This window comes from Pelodiscus sinensis, chromosome 2, assembly GCF_049634645.1.
Source record: "Pelodiscus sinensis isolate JC-2024 chromosome 2, ASM4963464v1, whole genome shotgun sequence".
Classification (NCBI taxonomy): domain Eukaryota; kingdom Metazoa; phylum Chordata; order Testudines; family Trionychidae; genus Pelodiscus; species Pelodiscus sinensis.
Window position 1 is genome coordinate 75,398,682 of NC_134712.1, and position 20,455 is coordinate 75,419,136.

The window sequence follows — 20,455 nt, forward strand, 5'->3', positions numbered from 1 at the left end:
ACTTATGTTGCTGGACTTGTCAGCCTGAGAGGCAAAGGATATTGTCCAATCCATTTGAGCTGGGACATTTACTCGTGGTTTGGTTATGAACTCTGTGGTATTTTCCCAAGCTAATGCTATGTTACTTCTCTCCCTCTTTCATTAAAAGTTTATTTTCTATGCTCAGTCTCTGTGCTTGCGAGTGGGGAAGCATTGCCTCTCAGAGGCACCCAGGGGTGTGTGACTTCTCCAGGCTACTGGGTGGGGGCTCTAGCCAGTTTTGTGTGAGATGGATGAAAAGGAACCCCTAGATATTGAACCCAGCCCAGGCTGCTGCCGGTGCTACCTGGCATAAGGGTTCCACTAGTATATCTGTCACACCCCCAGGTCCAAGTGTAGACATATCCTAAATGTTTCTCATCTAAGGCCTGACTTTATTTTAGTTTGTGAGATCATAACAGCTTGAGATGGTATGGCTTCAGGTCATAGCATGTTTGTTCCTTAAGTAGTATCTCTTGTTTAGAACGGCTAATGATTCCAATACTTGCCCCTTCAGTTTTCACTTGTTTTCAAATGACAGGGATTTACTGTAACAAATACTTGTAGAAAATGAATTTCAGCCTCTCATTTGCAAGCATTCTCAAAAGAAATTTTAAATTTTCACACACAAGCAAGTGGTGGCAGTTTAAATTTTCACACTCATCCAACTGAGCAACAGTGACTTGGCATTGTTCTAGTGTGACCAGTCTCATCTAAGCAACATGGCTTGAACCATGATCAATCCAAAATAAAAATTCCCAAAGACTTTCAAATAAATTTGACAGTGAATAAACTGCAGGACACTGGACTAATGGCAGATATTCAGTGAGCAGAAAAAGAAGGTAAGTGCAAAAGCTATTTCTTATAAATTATGTGCTTAGATCCAGCCTGATCTAAATAGCACTGATGTTACACTCCCATCTCTGTATCTTTGCCTTTCTTTTCTCTTCAAGCATCTGAAGAAGTGAACTGTATCTCACAAAAGCATATGCCCTAATACATTTGATGGTTTTTAAGGTGCCACCAGTCTCCTTGTTGTGTTTGTAGCATTACAGTATCTCTAACCCAACTCTTTCATCTTCACAAAGGAAGCGGCACAGAAGGTTTTATAAAATCTTAGCAATCCATGAAAGAGTCAGGTCTCTGGAAACCATGGAGATGTAGGAAGTCTCTGAAGGTGTTCAAAAAGGGATTGATCACTGTATGTCATGGTTCAATATCTCACCCTCTATCATGTCCTATAAATGCACAAAATGTATAATAAGAGAGGATGGATGGAATGACTCGGGGGGGGGGGGGGGGGTGGCGGGAACTAGAGCTGTATCAAATATTACATCTCAAACAAGAATTTCTTAACTTATTCTTTTTATATATAAATGCCTTCCCCTGGGCATCCTATCTTTACTCAATGGCACCTTTAGTGTCAACTGGTTTTGCTGTCACCCCTTATCCAGAAGAGGAGATTGAAATCGCTATATGTAAAGATGGTCTTTAGCCATAGCTCAAGCATACTCCCTCCCCCATTCCCAAGTGTGACGGGGTGGCGGTCCCTCCCACCCCGGGACCTATGGCCCCCTGCACTCCTGAGCCCGCAAGGGGTGGGGGAAACGCCGGCAGGACCGCCGCGGCACAAGCCACGGCGGCCGGCAACTCCGGGAGCCGGGGACGTGACTGCTTGTGTGCGGCACCCCGGCGCAAGTGCCCCACCTGTACAGGGATAGCCGGAGAGGGAGACGTCACCCGGAGGGGCCTCCCCTCCACGGGTGACGTCATCAATGGGCGCCCAGGCATGGAGGGAGGGGCCCAGGAAAGCAGCCCCTTCAAAGGCTGTCCGGGGAGAGAGGAAAAGGAGGAAGACGCTCGGGCCTGGGCAGAGGAGCCTGAGGTGGAGGAGGCAGCGAACAGTGGCTGCGGGAACAGAGGCGCTCGCCACAGAAGCGACCGGCTCGGTGAGGAGGAGGAAGTGACCCAGGACAGGGATGGCAGGCAGTGACGGTGCCTTCACCGGATCCCATGAGTTGGTGAGTTACGGGGGAGCCCCCACCAACCAGGCTGCGGCTGCGTGCTGCTGCCTTTAGGGTCCTGGGTCGGCTCCGACTCGGAGCGAGGGTGGGCCCGAGTCCCCCTCCTCCCTCGCGGTCGTCCCATAGTGCCAAGGGAGACTGGGACTCAAGGGGCTCTTAAACGGGCCTCGGACCTTTTTTTCTTCATTTTGGACGGGTTGAGTACGGTAGGGAGACACGGGTGAGGGGCAGCAAACGGGCAGGTAATCCCGATGATGACAGGGCTGTAAGCCTGAGGGACGACCTGCCCCGGGACACCAAGCTTGATGAAATATGACCAAAAGTATGAAGCTAATTAAGAAAAACAGATAAGATGGAGAGCCTCTTCATAAGTGGGAATTGGTATTTTGGGATTTGGATCCGGTGACATTAGAAAGAAATTGTGTTAAGCAGTCTAACTTTTGGAAGCTTATTACAATTTAATATCTTATAAGGTCCATCTGTGCCTACCAAGCTTGACTAAAGAATCTAGCTAAATATCTTTTATTTGTGTTGTGCTGCAGTAGTGCAGTAATCCACTGGACTACTGCAGAGCAACCCTCACGATTACTGTTGATTCTACGGAAAGATGAAATCTGTATTCAGAATAATTATCCCTCTAAAGCATGCCATTTATAAATTGTTTGGCAACTGACACACGCTAAAGGCAGAGAGCCAGCTTCCTCTCTCTCTTATGGACTTTATAAAAGTTTTGACTTCAGTGCAGTTACTCCTGGCTTGTACCAGTATAAATCAGCTCAGAGAATGCCCCAAGGCATGCAGCTGTGCTAGTTTAGAATATTCTAGAACTATTACTAATTTTGCATCCAGCCGTATTCCATTCTTGCACAAGCAAGAGTTCTTCTCTCTTTGAGCTGAGTTTTGCTTGCATGAGGATTGTAGGTTTGAGCTCTGTGAAAGCAGATGGGGGAAATCTCTTCTGCATGGAAAATGAAGGAAGCTGTCCAATTATTTTCCCCAAACCAATTCCTCATTCCACAGCGGTCTTCCTAAGAAGGTCATTATGAACAAGAACCATCTCCAAGGAACAGGTTGTTGAATTTTGCATTCCTGAGGTACGTGTCTGTATCAGTCAGGCACTCGACATGCCTGGAAAAAAGTGACAAATTTAAGAGATTAAGTTTGTGCAGCATTTTGTCTAAGATTAAAAGGAATAAGAAATGTTTAAATGCTGTAAATAATCCTAAACAAGTACTGTCATGCTCTCAACAAGGCTCCGTTTTATAGGTAAAGAAAAGAGATTTGGAGTCTGCAGTGATCGGATGATTTTACAATCCCCCATCTCTTTGACACTTATCACATATGTAATGCTGTAACGTTCCCAGCCAGCAGGCAAGCTTTATGGCCGCAATCAGCTATCTGTGGTTAGCTAATGAAACAGCATGCCATTCTGAAAGACTATTGTGGGGGGAAATAGTATTTACTTACCTTAATTCCAGGGTGCAGCAAATATCCTTAATACATAATTATGTGTTAAATAGTCAATTAAGAAACAAATTTATCTATTATCTGAAACTGTGGCAATATTCTACGTAATCCCTAATGATACTGAGCAATCATATTAAGTTTATTAAACTTCATACCCAAAGGCAGTATATTTACTACAGTGGCTTTTATGTCGAAAGTGAAATTCTAAGAGGTTATCTTTTAATTGGGAGGTAAATACCGATAGATTCATCACTTTATTCAGTCATAAGCCTGAATGAAAATGTAACAAAATTATGTAGATAAATGTTTTGATTACACATCATCATCATCAATGCTCTTGCATATGCTTATAATTTAAATATCACTGGGACATGGCTGCAAATGGAAAAATACAAAAAGAAGTGCTCACGTATGTATGATATAGAGACAAGTTGTTTGAGTAGTCTGTGAAGTCAGGCATGAAAGTCAACAAATAAAGTGCAATCCAACCACAGTGCTCAGCGATAAGAGCTGCAATCTCTCTGTTGTACCCAGCCAAAGCAATATAAACTCAGTAAGCATGAAGGGACAAGATGAGCAAGACCAGCAGTTGATGGGTGAACAAGTCTGACTCCTCAAGCTTGGAGAAGGCTTGCTGACAAGAATTAGAATCTGCAGTGTATAGCCTGGTGTAGGAATAGAAGTGGTTTCTTCGCAAAATTCATACTCTGAATATTTTGCAAAATGGTAGTCCAGTGCTATTGCATTGTGCTTCTTAGCAATGCTACAGAGGACTGTGGTTTCATACATCATGAATACTGCAGCCTTATGATTCAATTGGGATGCAAAATGTGCCTGTCACTGGTAACAAGTACATTCCTTGATGCTGTAGAGCTGCACTGCGAAGAAGTTTGGTGAGACATTGGGATTGTACATATCTCTTTTATTCATGTATCATTCTTGTAGGTGAAGTTAGAAATGTGAAGTGTGAGTCTGTTTAAAGTTTTAACTATGCTAATGCCTAATGACTGGTTGATCAACTTAATCATTTGTAAAGAGCCTTGATTGTCCTGCAAGTCTGCAAGGTGATCAGTCTGGAGAGACATGTGACGATACCACCTGCTACTGGGACTCATCTTAAACCCAATACATTTCCATGGAAATGGGGATGTAAAACAAAAGATTCCCACACTGGGGGAAGAGTCTATTTAGGCAATGGGAAGCTATAAGCCCTTTATCTTCAGTTGGCCTGGGAAATGACCCAGCATACTCTAAGGCTGGAGATCCTAGTCAGAGTAAAAAGAGTTTGTCTCTGAGGCCGTGTCTAGACTACAAAGAAAAGTCAAAAAAGATACACACGTTGCAAACTGCAATTTGCTTATCTTTTCCCGCATTTCTTCTGAAAAAGGCATTTCTGGCATTTGGCCTGTCTACACTGGGCTAAATGTCAGGAAAAAAAGCCTCTTTGGGAACATCCCTCCTTCCTCATAGAACGAGGTTTACAGGGATGCTGAAAAAACACATCTGCTTTTCTGAATTTTTTTCTGAAAAGTAGGTGTATTCCTTGGACATGGCAGAGCTTTAAATTCTGCAGTCTAGATGTACCCTGAGTTGAAGAATAAGCCTGAAATAAGGACAGCTCTTTCAGATAAGAACCCGCTTGCAATAAGTTTATTAGTTTAGTACTAGTGTTATGTTTTTTATTCATTTAAATTTAGTAGCTTACTTTGATCTATTTGTTTTCACTTGCGACCACTTAAATCCTACTGTTTGTGCTTAGTAAACAAAAGTGTTTTTATTTACTATCAGGTCCAGTATAAAGAACTGGTACCTGGAGCGAACAACCATTGTGCATATCTCTTTGATTGATAAAGAAGGCTTAGCTTTAACTTCGTAAAACTTTTACACAGAGATAGATGGATTTATGTGGGAGGTTTTGGACACATTTGGGGGTTGTTCCTGCATAGGAATGTTAAATCATGTTTAATCAGCTAGTTGAGTAGTCAGTGGAATTCTTATCGACTACTTGATTAGTTGATAACAGGGGAAACTGAAGAGCTGCTGCTGAGAGCTAACCCCACTGCCCGGGAGCTAACTCCACTGCAGCTCTGCTTTTTAAATGTATTAAAAACCACCAGGCTGTTAATATATTTAAAAAGCAGAGGCACAGTGGGGTAGGAAGAGGGGGGGAGAGGAGACTGAGCGTGAGCCAGGAATCAACTAGTTGTTCCCTCCAGGTACCAAGTATTTTAAGCCAACTTCCCCACAGCACCGGCTCCTGTTCCCCTCCTGCTCTCTCTCTGACAGAGGCAGCAAGGGCAGGAAGTGATTAGTCAAGTGACTACTCAACTACCCGATAAGCGTATGCATATGGGAGGCAGTAACCCCAACTTTGTGTCTTGTCTGGGGGAGACCAGAATATCTGGTCCAGCAAGACAGAGTGGAGCCCCAGAGAGCAAGAAGATGGGCATCAGTGGCATGATCAGCACAGAGGAGAACAATCTCAAGGAGACTTTTGTGACTGCACCTCATCACAGCAAGGTTGGTTACTTATGCTAAAGTAGTCTTAATGTGGTTTTATGCTAACTATTACCAGGCCTCAAGCTAAATATTATACCTTGGGCTCATTGCAAAACCTATTTTAAAATAAATTTATTTATTTACTCCTGCTTGCATTATAGCTTAGGTTTCACTTGCACTAATTTAGCAAGCATTTTAACTCTTTCTAACATATAAATTATGTGTCTTGTTGCCTGATCTCAGATTATCAAGAGTCAAAGGTCGATAACCTGATTCATTTTAACCAATCTTACCTTGAAAATGAGGTCTGAGAAAACAATTCAGAAAGAAAGTCAAGCCCAAACACACAAGCCACAATATTTACAGACTGTGCCACTACCTAGAGAGTTCAGTTTGACAATTGTTTAGGGTCTGTATCTGCCTTCTTCTATACATCAAAGCTTGTGAGCATGCAAACTCTACTGCAGGTGTGAACTCTTGCCTATTTTGTTGTGCACACCTATCTGAGTATGAACTGAGGGGAACATGCGCACTGTTTGGAGTTTGCAGAGATGCAGGTCAGTAGTGCACAGCAGTATATGCATGCTGTTGCGAATCTGAACTACATAACTTAAATGTGACACCCAGAAAAGGACAGGTTATGGTAGTGGCAGAAGAGGGTAGGAAGAAAAGGAAAACAGTAGCATCTGTGCATTGGCATGGCATAAAGCCACCTGGGAGAGGTGTCTGTATTAGAAAGATGGGTAATACTAGGAAAGACACAGGATCCATCTGCCAATCCAGCATAAGAGAAGATAGCAAGAGAAGGCTGGAAACTACAGGCAGTCCCCGACTTACGCGGATCCGACTTACGTCGGATCCGCACTTACGAACGGAGCTTTCTCGCCCCGGAAGTCGGGGCGAGAAAGCCCCGTTCGTAAGCTGCTCCGGTGCCCCTGGTCTGCTGGAGACCGTCTCCAGCAGACCAGGGGCACCGGGCGGGTTCCCGCGCTTCTGAGGCTTTGCCAGAGCAAAGCCTCAGAAGCGCGAGAACCGCTGCTACTGCCCCTTGAGACCCGGTGCCTGTGGTCTGCTGGGGACGGTCCCCAGCAGACCACAGGCACCCTGACTGAAGCCGCAGCCGCGGGGGGGTCCCGCGCCTCTGAGGCTTTGCTCTGGCAAAGCCTCAGAGGCGCGGGACCCCCCCGCGGCTGCGGCTTCAGTCAGGGTGCCTGTGGTCTGCTGGGGACCGTCCCCAGAAGACCACAGGCACCCAGACTGGAGCCGCAGCCGTGGCGGGGTCCCGCGCCTCTGAGGCTTTGCCAGAGCAAAGCCAGAGCAAAGCCTCAGAGGCGTGGCACCCCGCTGCCGCTGCGGCTCTGCTCCCAGTGTCCCTGGTCTGCTGGGGGGGGGGCGCGCAGCTAGTGTGTTCCCCCCCTCCCCCAGCAGACCAGGCTTTTGTTTTGGACTCTGGGGCAGAGCAGCTGGGGCGCTGCCGATTGGTCCTGCAGCGCCCGTGGGCACTACTGGACCAACCCGGCAGCACCCCAGCTGCTCTGCCCCAGGTCCTGATTCAGCCGCTGCTGGTCAGTTTCAGCAGCGGCTGAATCAGGACGTCTGGGGCAGAGCAGATGGGGTGCTGCTGGGTTGGTCCAGTAGCACCCCAGCTGCTCTGCCCCAGGTGTCCCCAAGTCAGCTTCTGCTGAAACTGACCAGCGCTGACTACAGGAAGCCCGAGGCAGAGTTGCTCTGCCCCGGGCTTCCTGGAATCAGCTGCTGATCAGTTTCAGCAGCAGCTGACTTGGGGATGCCTGGGGTTCTTAAGTTGATTCTGTATGTAAGTCAGAACTGGCGGTCAGTTTCAGCAGTGTCTGAATCTGGACGCCAGTTCCGACTTACATACAGATTCAACTTAAGAACAAACCTACAGTCCCTATCTTGTACGTAACCCGGGGACTGCCTGTACTAATTTAAAGTTAAGTTTTGTAAAACAGTAACTGTAGCTACACTGGAGACTTTAAGAAAGGAGTTGATGAAATCTGTGCACTTCTCCCAAGTTTCACTTTCTGGAAATCTTTCTTAAACCAAGTGGTTGGAATTTTAAATGATCCATTAATCAGTCAAAACTCCTTAATGCACTGGTGACTGTTATTTGTATAGCTGCTCACCCAAAGCACCGCTCCAGCCTCTTCCCTGCTTGCTCATTAGAAGAGCCTCTCCTCCTTTTTCCTCATGTGGGTTGACATCTGTCCTGCATTCTCTGTTGCAATGCCTGGTGCCTCTATCCAAAGTGTTTCCTCACTGTGCCTGGGTCACAGGGCTGCTGTCCCTTGGGGAAATAACTGATGCTACAACTCTTAACAAGGACTATAACCTAACTCACCACCAACAAAATACAACAATGAAACCCCCCAAGAAATGAAATGTCACAATATAACAAAAGGGGACTTTACTGGGGACAAGAAAACACAGGATGTAGGGAAGGAAAGAATTAAGATTAATAGATACTAAAACATTAACACTACAGCAAATTCCCCATCTGATACCTCCTAAGCATCTGGAATGCCTAGGATGAATCCAGAGATGGGCATAAGTAGTGCTGAAAACATTGTTTTTACCATGGAGTGGGGCATGGTCCCCATCTGGAGCTGGAGTCCTGTCAAGGTCTCAGTTGGTTCTAGGTAGCTGTCACCAGGTTGGTTCTCTGCCTTAGTAGATGGTAGTTACTAGAGGGCTGAAACTGTCCAATCACATGTGAGTGTTGCCAGAAAACACCCTAAATCATGCATGATCAGCAGCCAAAACTTCTGAAAAACAGAAAATATAAGGGGATGGGTGGGGTTTGAATTTCTTTACCATGACACTGAGCGGGAAAGGGGATTACATCATGATACCATGGCACTGGCTGGGGGTTTTCTGCCCAAAAAATGTTCATGGGGCATAGTCCACACACAGAGCAAAAAATTATTGGCCCCAGCTGCTCAAACATGTCAGCCCATTTGGCCAAAACTAGCAGAAAGTTGCTTGTTTTGAACAGACCCAACCCAACTCTGGGGCTGTGAGAAGCAGCACATATCAAACTCAGAAGTTTCAAAAATGAAACTAAAGTAAGCCAACTACTCTCTTTCTTCCTGTCTCCATCCCAGATTCTAAACCTGATGGGAAAAGGTGTCTGGAGGCTCTGTCTGTAGTCCATGTGGTAGGTTAGTGTTTCTTAAACTTTTTAAGACTGAGGAACACCAAACAATAATTTTTTTTATGAGGAACACGAAGGATATTTTGTTGAGCCAAAAAAAAAAAAAGTCTGAGGAAAAAGGGTTGTGGGGAAAGTTATTGAGGGGGAAAAACAAGGTCACCTGCCTCTTTAAGGGTGGCCATTTTGAATTCTGTTCTCTGCATAGGGTTGCCAGGTGTCCAGTTTTGAACCGGACAGTCCAGTATTTGAGCTTTTTGTTCAGGAAACAAATTGAGAAAATATAAATGTCCGGTATTTTCTAAATAAGATGTAATGTAGATTGTGATGTAATGTCAAGTGTGTCCGGTATTTTTGTTAAAACCATCTGGCAACCCTATTTCTGTGGCACACCTCCGACTGCCTGTGCCACGGAACACAGTTTAAGAAACACTGTGGTAGGTGGTCCCCTTGAAGCTCAATCTAGTGTTCCAGACACTGACAAATTCTAAAAAGGCTTGCACTTGCTAAATTAACAAGCATAGCCCTGTTGTACCATTACAATTCATATAGTTTCATTTGTGCAGTATGGAACATTCTTGCAAGCTGTAACCACTAGTTTTAGTGGGTTTATAACTCAACAGTTTTGATTAAGACTTGGCATGCAAATTGTTGTGTAATGTTTGTGCTTTTGTAAAACAGCTGCTATGGTCCATGGCTGTATTTGAGCACTGCAATGACTCCCATATAATCCAGGAATGTGTGGAGGTCTTTCTACTAGAAATAAACTATAAGGTCTTTTATATTATTACTCCTAAAGTTAATGCAAATAGGAAGTATTATGCCACTCAAAGATGTGGGTTTTCTATAGTAGTGTCAGCTGTTGTACTATGGTATCTTTCACCTTATAGCAAAATCATTATCCTTTTCTTTACATTTACAAAATGTTTGCTTTTTTCAACTGGAATTTTCCATTCTTGGCTTTGCTGAAAGATAAGATTTTTATTGGTTACAACTTTGGGTAAAGTCCTTTTAACCACTTTGGGATATTAAAAATGAAAAGTATAATCAGTTATAAAAAATATTTCTGCCATGCTATAGCACTAACATTGCAAAAGTAGTTACAGATAGAAACTTTGTAAGGGTGAGGTACTCTCATGTTCTGAGACAACAACCTATCTTGCTGAACAGTATTAGCTTGCTACTCCCTTGTGCTTCCATGTTGGTCTGTCAATATTAATCTGTAATCTCTTGTTTTTAAACTTTGTGGGCAAGTGCTTTGAAGGATAGACTTTTTGTTTTGTGTTTGTACAGCACCTTGCACAGTGAAGACTTAATCCGTGACTAGGGCTCTTTGGCACTATAGTAACTCAAATAATAAATAATGAACATAGATCTTCCTGAGGATTAGTTTGTGTGGCTTGGGGGATTGAAGTATGAGTTAGTTTCACTTGAAAGAGCATCTTTGCTTGTGCATTGGGCATTTGCTAAGATTTTATCCAACTATTGGGAAGCTTTTCCTCTTTACTCACATAACTGAAATTTCTCTCTGTCTATCTTGATCAATTGCTTGGGCAAGAATAGGAGCCATTACTCTCATGCTGGGATAATTTGCATATCACAAGAAACATTCTAAAGGTTAAACCCAAAGCCCTTTGACTGTCAATAGAAAGCCCATCATTGACTGCAACAGCCTTAGGATCCACCTCTGTAGCCAACTAAAATACGTAGTTATATCCACCATAAAAGACTCGTTATCTGATTTTTATAAAACAGCTCTTTGCCTCCTCAAAGGAAGCAGAACACAGTAAATTGATGAAGAATCCCAAGCCTTAACATTTTTGTTATGAGCTAATGAAATTCTGCTGCTGGGCAATAGCAAAGCCAGTTGCTAATTTGAGAGTATTTTCATCACTATTAGTTGGTACATGTGGGTGTTACGCTTGTTCTTTCCTCATATTTATTAATCCCACCAGCAGTCTCTTTTCTCAGTATTATAAAATGAAAAACCAAGTGGATCAGTAGCAATAAAATGAAAAACCATTTGTTGGCAGCAATTATTCTTTCTTTTTTTTTTTCCTGAACAGCTCTCATACACACACCCATACCTGCACTCCCAGTACACACTTTATCTGATTCCTGTGTTGATCTGATCCAACTCTTGCCTGGGTGTTCTCTTCCTCACCTAAAAATATAATTAATTTTCCTTTAAAAACTGAACCTCTCTCTTTGATATCTGCTGCATGTGCCTTATCTTGCAAGAACACATCTGTAAATAATAAGTGATGCTGGCATGCTACAGAGATACTGTGAGAGTCAAAGCAAAAGAGGAAGGTTTCCAATCAAATGAACAGCTATGAAACACAAAAAAGTGATGGATAACAGGATAATAATTTGCCGCATCATATATCTGTCAAAGTTCAATAAAACAACTGGAACAAGTTTAATGGAATGACCAGCAAGAGGGATAAAAGAGCTTTAATTTAAAAAAAAAATAAGGGGATGGGAGAGTAAATCCAACAGAAAACAACTAAATTTGGCACTTCTGCAGTGCTGATACTTAAAGACATCTTTATTCTGAATGATAAAGCTTAGGGTTGCAATGTTTTGATATTTTTGCCATTGTAGCACATTGGAATGCCGTTACTTTAGAAAACAATGGTACAAAATGTTTAAATTGTTTCTAACCTAAAGGTATGTTAGAATGCCATTAAAGTCCTGCTGACTTTGTTGTTAGTGTGTCAAAATCAGGACAGTCTAAAAATACCCATATCCACATGTTAGCCAAGATGCATGTGTATTTAAGGAGCAATGTCAGGCACATTTGGAAAATGAATCTGTACAGGTGGAACCTCTCTAGTCCTGTACTCTCTGGTCTGGCAACATCCCTGATACAGTATGATTTTAGTTAGCTGCATGTCTACTTATCATGGGTGTACCAAGTTTCCTGCAGTCCCATAAAGTTTGTTTTCAGTCACCAGTCCTGGTTTTGTGTTCTGTGCTGTTATTTAGTGTTCATTTACACTAAACATCTTCTAAGAGATGACACCGGTCAGATCCCAAGGGTGCTGAACTAAAGAGGTTTAACCTATATTTCTTAAAAGTATCAGACAATAGCTATTTGTTATTAAGCAGCACCAGTAAGTGTAAACATATGGTGTTTCACCATCATGCAGGATTCTATATAGTGAAACCCAAGGTATCTCACTCTAGCACACCACTTATTCTGCGCCATGCTGCCCTTTGTGTAAGCTGGCAAGATACTTACATAAAACATATGTAGGATTTTTGTATATTTCAGTACCTAACATACTACAATAGACAACTTGTAATAGGCAAGATATTAATAAAAAGTTAGGCCAAGCTCTGTCCTTGGGATTGAATTGAGCATACAAAACAAGTGATTCTGCATGGATTTGACATAAAACCAAGAAAAACTCCTTAGTCTTGGTTTTGGTTTTCATTTAAATCTCAAGTCCAAAAGTCAGACTTAAGGATTGTGGACCCCATGCTCCAAAGTTAGATACAAGCTTTTTGCATCTGAACATGCAAAGTGTTACGACCAAATTTCATGCAGCTCTAGCTGTCGTTTTCTTCTGCCTGTTATCAATGGAAGCACAAGCTGTAAAAGGGTGAGTCATGATACTTTCTTCCAATAGGTTCTGAGTGCCAGCACTTACCTTGAATTTTAAAAAAAGGTCTCTGTCTTCACTTGCTCAAAACCAAATATGTATATGTTGAAACAACAAAGTGTAATGGTTAGAGGTAATAATTTAGATTAGATGCAATTAAAAAATAACTCAGAAGGAAGGAATGCTTCTTTAACAGGAAGTTGTGATGGCACTTGATATTTCCTATGGATATCTCCTTTAGCTCCCTGGTGCACCATTCCCCAACTCTGCCTGCAGTTTTGCATAAGAACTTCTTTACTCTGCATATTTTTCCTTCACACTTTGAGTTTTGTTCAAACGCCATTATTTTGTCCAAATATAGCTCTCAGAAAATGTGCTGTTAGTGCTCTAATAATAGCAAGCAGTAGTCCAATTGCTAGTGAGAAATAGGACATTTATAGCAAAAAGCATAGTTGAGCCATTTGTAATCGTTTCCCTTGGTAGCCAGTTTGCACTCTTTGCCTGCCAAAAGTTGACAGGCAAAAGAGCTTTGTTGCACTGTGATTTTAATTAATTTGTACACTCTTTTTTTTTTTTAACCTCCAACTCGTTGACTTTCCATAAATATGCTACAGTTTCATCCTAGGAAGACTGCCTATTGAAATGGCAATATGGGACAGACTTCTTCCTCTACGATAAATAAAAGGTTCATTTTTCCCTTACATCTTAGCATAAGCATCACATACACAAAGGTCTGCCAATCACCTCTTGATCTTCCCGAAAAGAGCTGTAGTATGGAATGACGCCCTCTTCCTGGCTGTGACCTAACTCGTGACTAATTTTATTAGCCATTTGAATAATAAAACAACTTCCGAATCTGAAGTTATTTGGAATGAACCAGTGCAAACTGTGTTGAAGCAGGAGTGCCTCTGTCGATACACTCTTACTTTGGTTATATGATGTTGGAAAATGTAAGCAGAACTGAGCATGGTGGGAAAGGCCAAGAGGTACTCCATCGACCTCCATTTCTTTATTAAAAAGTGAGATTTGCCATAAGATTACTCCTTAAAAATTACAACTTTATGGCAGTGTATGAAAGGTGTATATAGATTCAAGGGTCACTCATGCATTAAGTAGATCAGATTGTGTGTGCTTTTTTATTCAAAGATTACACTTCAGTTGTTCAATGATACTTTTCAGGTGAAACCCAAAGGAGTCTCATTGGTCATAGCTCTCATTGAGTGGGTCCAAAACATAGAAATGTCATTATTAATCCAGAATGAGGCCCATCTGACTCAGAGCTACAGTTGCTATTGATACTAGCCCATGGAGGTTTCAGAAATGTCAGCAGCAGTTATGATGAATTAGGAAGGCAGAAAGAATGAAACATTTCTTTCTTATCCTGAAGACTGGAATGGTTCACTACTGAACACCGAGCAGACTACAAATGACAAAACTGTCTTTGTGCATCTAGTCCATTTCCATTGTTGTTTTGTGAAGCAAAAGAAATCATTAACTTTCTAAAGGCACAAGGCTTTCAATAACTCAGACTTCTCTGCATTTAAGTAATTCACCCTCCCTAGCCATTCATTTTCTAAACTCATTAAGATGTGGCTTCGGTGAAACAATAGGACACAAATCCTGCAATTCATCTGAGTTCTGTTAATGTAACAGTGATGTATGTGTAAGTGAAACAGGAGGCAAAATCGAGTTTCTTACTCTGTGTAAGTGATTACAGGGATGTGAAGGGCAGCACAGTGAATACTGAATCCGTAGGAACATCTGGAAACATTGTAAATTGAGCAGAAGATCCACCATAATGGGCTGTACTAGTGCACAATTGGAACCCTGGAATGTATTTGTACAGTCTTATGTTAACATGCAGGCTTGGCAAGATCAGTCAGTAATGGCAAGTAATTATGGAACATTTGAAAGCCCCAGGTAAACGACCTTTTCAGAATTGGCAGCTGTCAATGGATCGTTAATTATTTTTTATTATTTCCTTCTTTATACGATTAGCAATCTTGAATCCTGGTGGGAAATCAAATAAGACAGTTTGGATACAATAAAAATGGCAATCTGAGCAATAAGAAAAGAAAGTAAAATGGCACATGCAAAATTTCTGACAAACTTCACAGTGCTCTCAGATTCCACATGGATAAAAAGGATTCAGATGATTAGCTGGATAGACTGAAATGTGGCGTTTGTAAACATACTAGAAAGCACCAACTAATTTTGTTTGGCAAATATGCAAGCTTTAACAAGTCTTAAATAAAGGTAATTCTTTAATAATACTGTCCAGATGAACCAAGCATTTGTAACGTTCTGAGGAGGTGTAAAGAAAAAGTAATTAAGATGGATTTTAATAAGACCCACTGTGAGTTGTTGACCAATGATCACATGGGACAAAATGTGTTGATTCAAGTTATTATGAAAAACATCCATAAAAAGTATGGATGCAGGGCAGATAGGGAAATCTTTAAAAAGGCATATCAATGAAGGAACTAAAATACATTAACCTTAAAAAACAAGAAATAGTCTGCTAGCACTTTAAAGACTAACAACTTTAAAGACTAACTTTTGTTAGTCTTTACAGTGCTACCAGATTATTTGTTGTGTTTTAAGTTTATCCTGTACAGACTAACTCGGCTACCCCCTGAAGCTAAGATTCATTAGTTTAGTACCCTGGATTTTCCTATCAAGATACATGCATGAAAAGAGTCTATGCAGATACAGAGTTCCTTCTCCCCACCCTCCACACCCACTTGTGTAAGCTGTCCTTTTGACTCACAGATCTGTGAATGATGCCATGCTACTCTGGTGTCCAAGCTTGGGAAAGGTGTGGAGATTACCTATGGAATGTGAGAGGTGTGAGTGGGCAAGAACCAGGGCTGCAAAAATGCTTACTGTGCCATTTACTAGAAAAAAGGTACAGTACTACTGTTTCAGCACTTCTGGCATGAGGACCAAGGGTGTATTAACTTTTCTGAGCATATGAACAGGAAGAGGGGATGAAAAACGTGCACACATCCCCAAGACTTTCCCTTTGTGGGTTAATCCATTCTCTGTTTTCTTCCCTCATATCAACCTCTGGGCCTCTTTCTGAGTCTCTCCAAGTGTGATTGCTTCTAGAGCAGTATTCAGGTCCAATTGATGGGCCTACACAAGAGGTTTAGGAGATTTACGCCCTCTCTTATTGGAGATTTTTGAGGCTCTTATAGGAAATTAATCATGCATTTCTGGATCAGAGTACTATAATGAAATAATCCAGATTAAACCACTTACTACTGAGTTCCTTAGTCAAACTCCACTGATTTGAAATGGCTGACAAGTAAGTTGCTCCTTTGGATAACCCACGGCTCATTTCTCCTAAAGATTTTTGGTTGATTTATTTTCTTGTAACATCAAAATATGTATTGCCTCATTCCAATAACATTGGTGTATCTGAGATTTAACTATTTCCCCACTTTGCACCACATCCTTGTACGCTATTGACGACGAAATTGAGATTAATTTCACAAAATTGAGATTAATTTAATTAATTGAGATTAATTCCAATATGTCTAAATTCTCTAGTCAGCTTTGACAATCCCAACCTAATGAGCTGCAAAATGGTTGCTTATAATAGTGTTAAAGAATTTGATACTGTAGAGTATTGTACTAATTCATCTTCTAAAACGACAAGGACCTAAAGAGAAACTTTAGCACTAAATAATCTACAGTCATCTAATTTTTTCCAGATTAAAACTGCACATGGGTTTCTTTCAATGATTGTAATTCCTTAACAAAAAGTATTCTATTATACTAAAATCATAAATGAATGTAAAGGCATTTTGAAGCACAAAAAACTCCCAGCCACACAAGAATGATGTATACAGCTTTTAAAGAAGCTTTTGGCAATCAAGGACTACAGGATTCTGTACTTATCGTAAACTATTAAATCAATACATATATAACCTTTCTAGAAGCAATTTATATGTTATTCTCTCAAGCCCTGTGAAAATGTTCCCGAGAAAATGTCAATATTGGACTCTCCTTAAGCCTCTACAATTATCAAAAGCTGTGTCTACAACAGGGCATTTTGAATTTGACAACCTGTGGCAAGCACATATAATTGCGCTGTCAAATTGTGACTAACTAAAAACAATGATTTCCTTTGCCATTATCATCTTGCACAAACTGGCATGTTGCACTGCTTGCACCATTAAAACAATGTTCATCATTTATAATTAAGCATATTTGCAAAGTGAAATTGGCTGGAAAGATGCCTTGAAAAGAAAAATCATTACAACCAATAAAATACAGCGTGTTTGGTTTTCAGGGGCATTTGACACAAAGGAGACATTCACAGGGAAATTATCTCTGGTACTTGAGTTCCTTTTATATAAAAAGGAAAAGGATACTCAGAAACCTAAAGTCAGATCCTCAGTTGGTGTAGTCTGGAACAGCTCCATTGATATCTGTGGAAGTTCTGACTTAACCAACTGAGGTCTGTAGATTGTGTGCCCGCTGATGCATTCAAATCAACTCATCAAATCATTTCAATATTACAGCAAAACAAGTGATGAGCTTTGCAAGGAGTATACACTGATACCAATTTCCCCTCTCACCGTTTGCCTCTCTGTTTAGACTGAAAGCCTTTAGGGCCAGGATTTATAATGTGTTCATATAGTGCTAGAAGAATGAGGCTTTAATATCAGCTGAGGCCCTAAATCCCACTACACTGCACTGTCATGTGAATACCACATACCTGTGCTGGCAGGTGCAATTTTGTCTTTGTTCAGGAGCCAAACACAGGAGGCAGTAAAAATGGAAGCTTCTGTAGACTGCCCCAGCAGTCACTTGAAAAAAGTGCTAATCCTTCCTATAACTTCCTTACTGTTGTTTTGAGTGTATTATTTGCTACTGACTACTGTAGGGTACAGATTTGAGATTATTCCTCCTAGTTCATTTTTCATAGTACCCGACAAGGATCTGAAATCACATTCTTAGCAGGCAAGGAACTCTCCTTATCTGTTAACTCACCCAACCTATTTTTTCATAATCATTCTGCATTCAGTTCTGTCCAGACTTTTTCATTTTGACAATTGCCCTAAACATCTGAAATCTGTTAACTTCTGGTACCTATAATCAATAATTCTTCTTACTCTATAGAGGTGATAATGATCAATAATTTCATTCTTTCTCAGTTTAAAATAGTTTTATCAACTGGGAATTATTAATAAACCTTTCTTACCTGAGAATTGATTTGATTCTGACAGCTTTGTGATATCTTTTAAATTGTGGTAAATAAATGCTATCCATATTGCACCTAATCTTCTACTAATGGAAGTTACATTTTTTCATACCTTGCAGAATATTGGGTAAAAGCTTTCCCTTTGAGAGGCATTTGTCTTTTGTGTAAAGCCTGTGCTGTACTGCGTGGATGCGAACTGGGTGCTCAAGTTTGAAGCTGTAAGCTGAATGCGTGAGTGGCCATCCAGGAGCAATTCAAATGCCACCGAACTGATTGGCAGAGCACCCACAGTTGGCAGCAACTGGCAAAATGCAATATGTCTTGCAGTATGATTGAATAAGACTGCTGGAGTGCCCAAAATACACATGACCCTGATCTCTAATCTGTCTTTGGATATGTCTACACAGCAGTAATAATGTCATTGCGCATCTACATTACAAGCCTTTATTCCGAAATGATGTCAAGCTGGAGGATGACTTACTCTGATGCATGGTAACCCGCATTTTGCAAGGAGTAAGGGAAGTCAAAGGAGGAGTGTTCTGCCTTCAACTTCCCGCTATGTAGACAGCACCAAAAGCTGAATTAAGTGATTTCAACGTAAGCGATGCAATCGACATAGCTGACGTTGCGAAGCTTAATTCAACTTTAACCCTGGTACGTAGATGTACCCTCAGAGACCTAGTCCTAATGCACCAGTCTCTTCCTGTAAAAGGGTTGTCTAGGATCATCAAGGCACAACTCACTTCACTGCAAGACCCTGACAGTCTGCTGTCACCCTTCACAGCACCAAGACGGTAGTGTAGGGCTTTAGCCCTCCCACTATGGCATACAACTGCCACCCCCTCTGGGGCACTAGAGTTAGTCCAAAACAAAAAAGAAAACAATTTCAAAATCAGAATTGTCCTTTGGTTCTTTGGTCAGACCCTATCCTCCTGCTCTGGGCTTCTCTTCAAGAAGCTAGTCCCTTTGGGTAAGTCTACACTGTGCGTCTTAACAAGCCGCCTGTTACTTCAAAATATTTCTTGAAATAACGGCCAAGCTATTTCGGCATCCCTGCAACACTCGTTCCATGAGGGTTAAGGGATGTCTCAAAATAGTGTGGTGTTCTGAAATTTGGCGCTGTGTGGACGCGCCAAATTTCAAAATAAGCTATTTTGAAATAGAATCGAAATAAGATACGCTATTTGCGTAGCACAAACTGCGTATCTTATTTCGAGTTTAGGGTGCTGTGTAGATGCACCCTTTTTGTAAGTCTCCCTGGTTTTGTCATCCAACCCACCAAATGGGTTATCCAGGTAGTAAGCTGCCTTAGGCTTTTGGCTGGAACCAGCCTTTCCTTGGTAAAAAGATAGCAAAACTTTACTCTTCGCTGCTCAGTCATGAACTGGGCTGTCTCCTCCCTTTAACATCCCTCTTTCATCTGCAAGGGTAGAGGAGCTGCTCTCCTTCGGCCCTAGGCTGCAGTGAGTGGGTTATCAGACCTATCACATTTTCCTTTTAGGAAGTGTCCACCGATATTGTTTACGATATCCTAGGAAGGAGCCACATGCTGGTAGCTGTGTCTCTCAACTTTCTTTTTTCTGACACAGAGAGTGAGAAATTAGGATGTTAATGCCCCCAATTTACATGGATGGCGTTAAGCTGCCTAGACCTCTGGAACATAATAAATCCTGTTTTAAATTCGCAAAGTGCTTATAAAGAAGTGCTGCGTGGATTTAGCAATTTCTTTACTTAAAATGGTGTTGTGAGCATGAAGCAAGCCTGCTGGGGCAAATTACACTAAAGTGGGCTACAAGTGTTTTTTAGTCCCTGAGACGTAAGCCTCCACCCAGCAGGACAGCTTACGCAAGCCTGTTGGAAAAAATGCTTGTAATTCAACAACAAATCTAAATTCACAATGAGTATTAAACCTTGGTGTAGTCTGAAATATCCCACTTGCAGATATATCCCATAACAATACTGGAGCTCACATTAATCATGGGAGTTAGGACAGTCGGTGACCTTTTCTAATAAGAACGGAGGCATCTAAAAGTAGCCATTACATTTCACAGAAGCCCTATTTACAGTACATCTGCAGCATTCATCATCGGTGAGATGTAAATGTCCTCGTACTGCTGACATTTGCCAATCATCCTTCACTGAGGGAGATTGTTCTGAAGTGTGTAGGATGCTTGTTTCCCAAATACTGGCAATGCTGAGGCCGTTACGGCTTCTTTTCAGCCTTCTAATGAAAAGAGAGCAGCTGTTGAGCAAGCAAGGTTAATAAACCTTGGAAAAACATTAAAGCTAGCTTGGTTTTAGGGCTTTTCTAAGCACAAAAGTTGAAGATAGTTGTCTTATGTGGAGCCATTACTTTTTCAAGAGTCAAATCTACAAAGTCACTAGTAAAATTTATATACTTTGGATTTACATTAAAACTCACATGTACATAGACCCAATTCATTGGGGG

General features: G+C 41.5%; 1 protein-coding gene across 1 annotated transcript in view; it reads left to right on the plus strand.

The window, feature by feature from the left end:
* Positions 1–2,788: 2,788 nt before the first annotated feature.
* CHST9 (carbohydrate sulfotransferase 9) overlaps positions 2,789–20,455 on the plus strand; it is a 304,138-nt gene continuing 286,471 nt past the window's right edge. The window contains exon 1 of the mRNA XM_075920800.1: positions 2,789–3,136. The gene's annotated coding sequence lies outside the window, so the exon portion shown is untranslated. The remainder of the gene's footprint in view (positions 3,137–20,455) is intronic.